Raw genomic sequence first — 6,023 nt, forward strand, 5'->3', positions numbered from 1 at the left:
TAGAAGGAATGCCAGATGGGGTGGAGGCTCCTAGCGTGTAATTCCAGGATTGTTGTCATATACTCTGAGGCACAGCTGCTATGCTGCAAAGGTCGCATCCTCGGGTCGCTGAGACCATCTTTAATGAGGGAGTGTAGGCCAACTGGACAGGCAAAGGGGTCCGGAAAAGAGGCTTGGCGGACAGCCTGGGGCAACCCTCTGAAGCTGTACTTGCAACCTTGAATTACATGACCCAAATCTACCTCCCAGCTGCATATGGAGGTGGGGAAGGAGCAAAGAGCCTTACTGGGGAGTGAGCCGTTGTTGAGAGTAGGGGAAGAAGTGGGTCCTTTTGGCAGAAAGGATACAAAAGTCCTCCTATGGCCTGACCGCCCTGATTTTTGGCCATCGCGCTGGACTCTGTGCACCTCATAAATGGGCTGTGGAAGCAGTTGGTACCGTTCAGAGAGGCTGCCCTGTGGCACCGAGGTCCACGCCTGATGATTTCGGGCCTTGGGGAGGGAACAGATGCTGGGGCTAATTAGGGCACGGTTCCTCTGGCCCGAGATGGCCAGAGGAATAAAATGGGACACCTGCGCCCTGTGCATTACGTGGACGACACTCACCGCTCACCACCCAGCTTGTCAGGAGATGACTCAGAGTGGCATGCTCTTAGAAACCGTGTTTCAATTGTTGTCTTCTGAAACCCAACAGTCGAAATCAGGATGGCACCGCTCCTCCTGTGCCTGGGTATCCCACCAGGGATCAAGAAGCTTCCTCTGCGGCAGGGGTGTGCTGGGAGAGGTTCTCAGCTTATGCGTTTCCTGTTTTTAAACATCCTCACCCAGAAGCTGTGAGATTTTGAGAAAGGTTTTACCAACAGAATTGTAATGGCAAGGCTAGGACCGATCTCCCAAAGGGACCTCGAGCCGAGGGATCTCACAGAACTTTATTAAGCGCGCCTGGAATGCTCCATCCACATCCCACACGGCAGCGGTGCTGGTGAGCGGCCACGCTAATCCCTACGCTGCCCCGGGAACGGTGCCCCCGGCTATGCCCTCTCTATCGCGATAGCTGTCCTGGAGCCACGGCCACTATCGATCTAACTCGGGGCTTGACAACAAGGGGACACGCAGGGACAGTCTCACTCTGTATGCCACCGAGCTGAAGGATAAATTCCAGGTGGCTGATGTTTCGCCGCCACGGCAGCTTGGTTTCACGCTGCACGGAAAACGAGATCAGAGCCTGCCGAGCAGACATCTGTTGTTTTGGCCTGCTCAGCAGCCATCTACCCTCCTGGTGACCACACTCTGACTGTCACTTGGGAACCACGCCTCAGCCACGCTCAGCCTCTGTAGCTTGGGGGACAGGGGTGAGAGGAATGGACAACGCCATCAGGCAAGAATAGAGGTAGACTCCTGATGATATTGTTTAGGCCAGGGCTTGGCAAAGGTTTCCCATAAACGGTCAGTGGTAAATATTTTCACCTTTGCAGGCTATACCTGCAATGGGGAAGTTTCTTGCTAATTCACCACATACAGAGAGCCAGGGTTGCAAACTGGAGATTGGGTTTCATAATGGATCTGGTGGTCCCAGGTAGGCAAGAGTCAGCTTAGCGCTAAAGGAAACCCCTTATCTGAGAGGGGACTGCTCAGGATCCCTGGCCATTTATGACATGCAGCCAGAGGCCAGAGCGCTTAAGATCGTGAGCCCCACCAAGCTTCCGCCCAAGAGAGACCTGGAGGGATGGGAAAACACATATGAGGACATTGACTGTCACCCCCATGATGAACCGAAGAGGAAATGTCCCCAGTGAAGCCAAGGAGGAGCCAGCCCTCTCCTTGAGAGGACCGGGTGGGAGACCAATGGTGAGGAGGAGGATGGCAAGGTGGGTGTCTGGTGGTGCCCTTTGGAATGCGAGTCCAGTGAGGCCTTGATCCCAGGTCAGGGTGAACCGCTCATGACATGGGGGTGTGGCAAGCCCTCTCTACAACACTTAATCTGGAGACAGCAGAGGATAAGGAGGAAGAAAAGAGTATGTATCATCGAGGGAAGGTGGTGGGTGGAACAGAGGGGCAAGTTTCAGCCCTCACGGGGCACAGAGGAATCCACCAGTCACTTGGCTGATGGACTGAGGTTGGTTTTGTCCAAGACAGACTCCACCTGTCTAGAGGCTGCCTGATCTGCGGGTCATGTGATATGCTCCAGGCTACCCTTTCTGTGGAAGGGATCTGTGTTCCCCCCATTATAAGGAAGCAGGAAACTCCAGCCTTGACAGACTTACAATTCTTTAAGGGGTTGAGTCTTTTCCTGGAGGGGAGAAGAGGTGGGAAGAGATACAGCTGAACTAGTTTGGGGTCCAGTCCTGCTTCGCCTGCTGGCTGAGCAGATGCCGGGGGAGCAACAGGGCACTCGGCCCCAAGGATGGGAGATGGGCTAGAGTAGGGGCTAGAACATGCCAGAGGAGTATGGCAGCACAGCAGTCTCTGCTAGTAAGAGTTTGCACTAGAAGGTCATCAGAGAGAGGCTGTAGCCGGCAAGGTCAGCACTCAGCCCATAGTCCCCTCGATCGTTTTTCTGCACACCAGCTCCCGGAGGGCTTTCACACCCAGCAGCCTGCTGGAGCAGCCAGCCGGAGACTGGGCTCAGGCAAGGGCCTGGGGACTGATCTGGGGGCAGGGGCAGCCTTTACCAGTGACAGTGGGGCTCCCCTGCTCCCCGTCAGGACAATCCTGGGGGTGGCCCACACCACCTCCAAAGCCCACTGTGGGATCAGATTACCCTCTGTGGGACTTGGCTCAATATTCCACTTCACTTGACCCCCTCTCAGCCTTCTCCCCTCCCCTCACCCGGCCCCACTCCTTTGGCCTGGGCACTCTTAGATCACCGGAACACATACCTTCCTTTTAGGGTTTGCTTCTGAGAAACCAGCCCAAGTGTCTGTGGTCCTGTGAGCTGACAGCTGTGACAGCGCCTCACAAAGGTGCCATTCCAGTGCTGAGTTAGTGACCCCAGGTCACCGGGGGTGGGGAGGCACTCTCACACCTGTGCCAGGTCTCTGGGAACGTTTGGGGGAAGTTGCTTTACAAGGTGCACAGGCTCAGCTTTGAGAATCTGGAATGGCTGAAGCCAGTCAGTGTGGGAAGCCAGGCCTTCCTGAACAATTTTAGACCCTCTAGAATTCCAGCTTTTAGTGAGGAGCAAGAGAGGGAGGTTGGGGTCAGGGCTGGCATCAGAGGGGGACAGCCATCGGGAGCTGGTGGTGATGTGGGTCCAGTTCTCAACAGGTGAAGCCTGGGGAGGGGGGAGATAAGCCCCTCATCTGAGGGCCCCTCAGGCCTTAGACCTGGCTAGATACCACTCCCTACTTTGTCTTTGGAGTGATCCATTGGGATTACTGGGTCTCTCGGCACCTCTAAGGCCTCAGCAAATGTCCGGTGGTCTTAGGGACAACTCAGAACAGCCCAGGGCTTTGTGGCATAAAATCCTCCACTCTCTCCTGCCTCGTGAACATGTATGGAGCGAGGCAGTGAAGGGCATCTTTTAGCAGACTGCGTCCACTGGGAAAGAGCATGGCACGCATTGCCTTTCTCCTGAGGAAGGGGGGCTGAAGAAGGCAGGGCGGCCACTCTGGTTGCTCGTTTTGGAGTGAGGGAGTGAGAGACATAGAGCAGTAGGCTGGAAGAAGGGCTTTGCCTCCACCGCAGTCTCACAGTCCTCAGCTCCCAGGCGTCACCCAAAGGCTTTGGTAACCACTGAGGGTCACTGGTGGGCCAGCTGGCGTCCGAGGAGAGGCCCTGGGGAGAAGATTAGGTAAAGAGCCAGGCTGGGGCTGGTGATCGCATCCTCAAACAAAGCTTCAGGGGTGAAGGCGAGGTTGGGGAGAAGAGGGAGAAGGGGACAGTGGGCTGGGCTTGAGCCCAACGAGACTAGGACACAAGCAAATAGCATACCTACAGCTCTTTACGAAAGACCACAAGCATCTGCTGAGCAGGAGACGGTGGGGAGGTGGACCAAGGCCTCCCAGGGAATGCTGGGTGAGTGGCCGGTAGCTTCTATCTGGCTATTGATGCCAGAGTTTTACACACTGATTTTGAGAGAGAATGGGTAAGGAGGCTGGAGGCACCATGGAGAGAGAGCAAGGAAGAGAGGCTGCAGAGAGGGGAGGGATGTGGCGCAGGGGAAGGAGCACATGGGGAGCATTAGGACGCCTCTGTCATCCCACAAACCCTCAGGAAAACCCACACTATCCATCCCTGCCTTGGGAGTTGGAATTCTGTTTATCCAGGATGCAGAAACATAGAGGCACACAGGAACTGGCCTCTAGGCTGTCAGAGGAAGATCTATTCGGTCCACTCACATGCAGGCGACATGATAAGCCAGCGAAATCCAGAGAAGGTTCAAGTGGAGGCGTGAGAGAGGCCCCTGTGCTCAGAATCCCAATGAAGTCCTTCTGTTTCTGCTCCTCTGTTTTCCAGGACAAACAGGACCCTCTGCAGCCCAGGAGAGGTGGTTAGCACAGGAGAACGGCTTTAGGACTCAGAGAAGGCTCCCAGCTCTCATCCAGCAGGATGGAGAGGGCAGGCTTTATTGCTTTGGAGACCAACTCCAACTGGCCAGGTCCTGGAACTAGACCTCCCCTGGTTGGGGGACGTTTCAGGGGGGACATATCAGGGGGAAAAGGGGGATTGGGGAGCCCATGTGCTTGCCCCGAATTTGATCCCCGGCCCATGAAGTATGAAGCCTTCAGAGCCACAGGGACTTCAGGAAAAAAACGAGGGACTCGATGGGACCCCAGGAAGTGCAAGTGATCCAGACCCCTGGCGAGTAGAAGAGGGACCCTCTCTCCATGGTTGTGTGAGCTTGTCCCCCCCCCCCCCCCCCCGGACTCTCCTCTCCAGGGCTGGCCGTTTGGGGAGCAGAGAAGTCTTAGGTGTGACGCTTGTGGGGGAAAAGGTGGAGACATCTACACTTTAGCAGCTATTGGGTCCCCAGTCGTATTCTGGCCCAAGGCAGATTATGCCTTCACCATGGGTCTGTTATTAAGGAAAGTTAAGATGGTTCTGAACAGAAAAATATCCCCTCTTGTTGCTGTCATCTGCCAAGCTTCTAGACCTGTTGTTCTCAAGGCGATCACACCCAACACACATTTCTCACAAATTGTTTCCTAACATCCCCTTCACTATCCTGAAATAAATGCATAGGTAATATCACCTACAGCATCATAGTTTCAGCCTTCCAAACCGTTCAAACGTCAAAAGTGTCTAAGTAAGGCCCCAAGAGTAACATAAGGGAGAAACACAGGGAGAATGAAGTGTGATGATGATGCACTTGCGGCTCAGTGTGTAAACGCTCAGGCATGACCGCCCCGAGGCCATAACGAAGGGGTCACTTCCCCTTATATGAATGTGGAAGTGCCGCGAGCACCGTGGCTACAAACGTAGTGTCTGGCGTGAAAATATCTCCAGGGACTTTGCTCTCAGTGGTTTTCCAAAATGGTGAGCAGGTACTGGAAAAGTTCTAAGCAAAACGAAGGCCGACCTTCCCTCGATCTACTCTGGGTTTGCTCCCTGTGTTGTCCACGAGGACAGTGAAGCCACTCAGGATACTGGCAGAACGTGGGGGTGTGGGGAGAGCTAAGCCATCCTTCGGTCTTCAAAAGATGAGGAAGAGTCTATAGGCGACCCCCCAGGAAGAGTTTAGAAAATGTATTGGAGTATTATAGTTTTGGGGTTTTTAAAAAAATTTTTAATGTTTATTTTTAAGAGAGAGAGACAGAGAGCATGAGCAAGGGAGGGACAGAGAGAGGGGGAGACACAGAACCCCAAGCAGGCTCCAGGCTCTGAGCTGTCAGCACAGAGCCCGACGTGGGGCTCGAACCCACGAGCTGTGAGATCATGACCTGTGTTGAAGTCGGACGCCCAACCGACGGAGCCGTCCAGACACCCGTTTATTTTTTTTTAATGTTTATTTATTTTTGAGAGAGAGAGAGAGAGAGAGAGAGCTAGCATGAGTAGGGGAGGGGCAGAGAGGAGACAGAGAAT

This window comes from Prionailurus viverrinus, chromosome C1 (genome assembly GCF_022837055.1).
Source record: "Prionailurus viverrinus isolate Anna chromosome C1, UM_Priviv_1.0, whole genome shotgun sequence".
Lineage (NCBI taxonomy): Eukaryota > Metazoa > Chordata > Mammalia > Carnivora > Felidae > Prionailurus > Prionailurus viverrinus.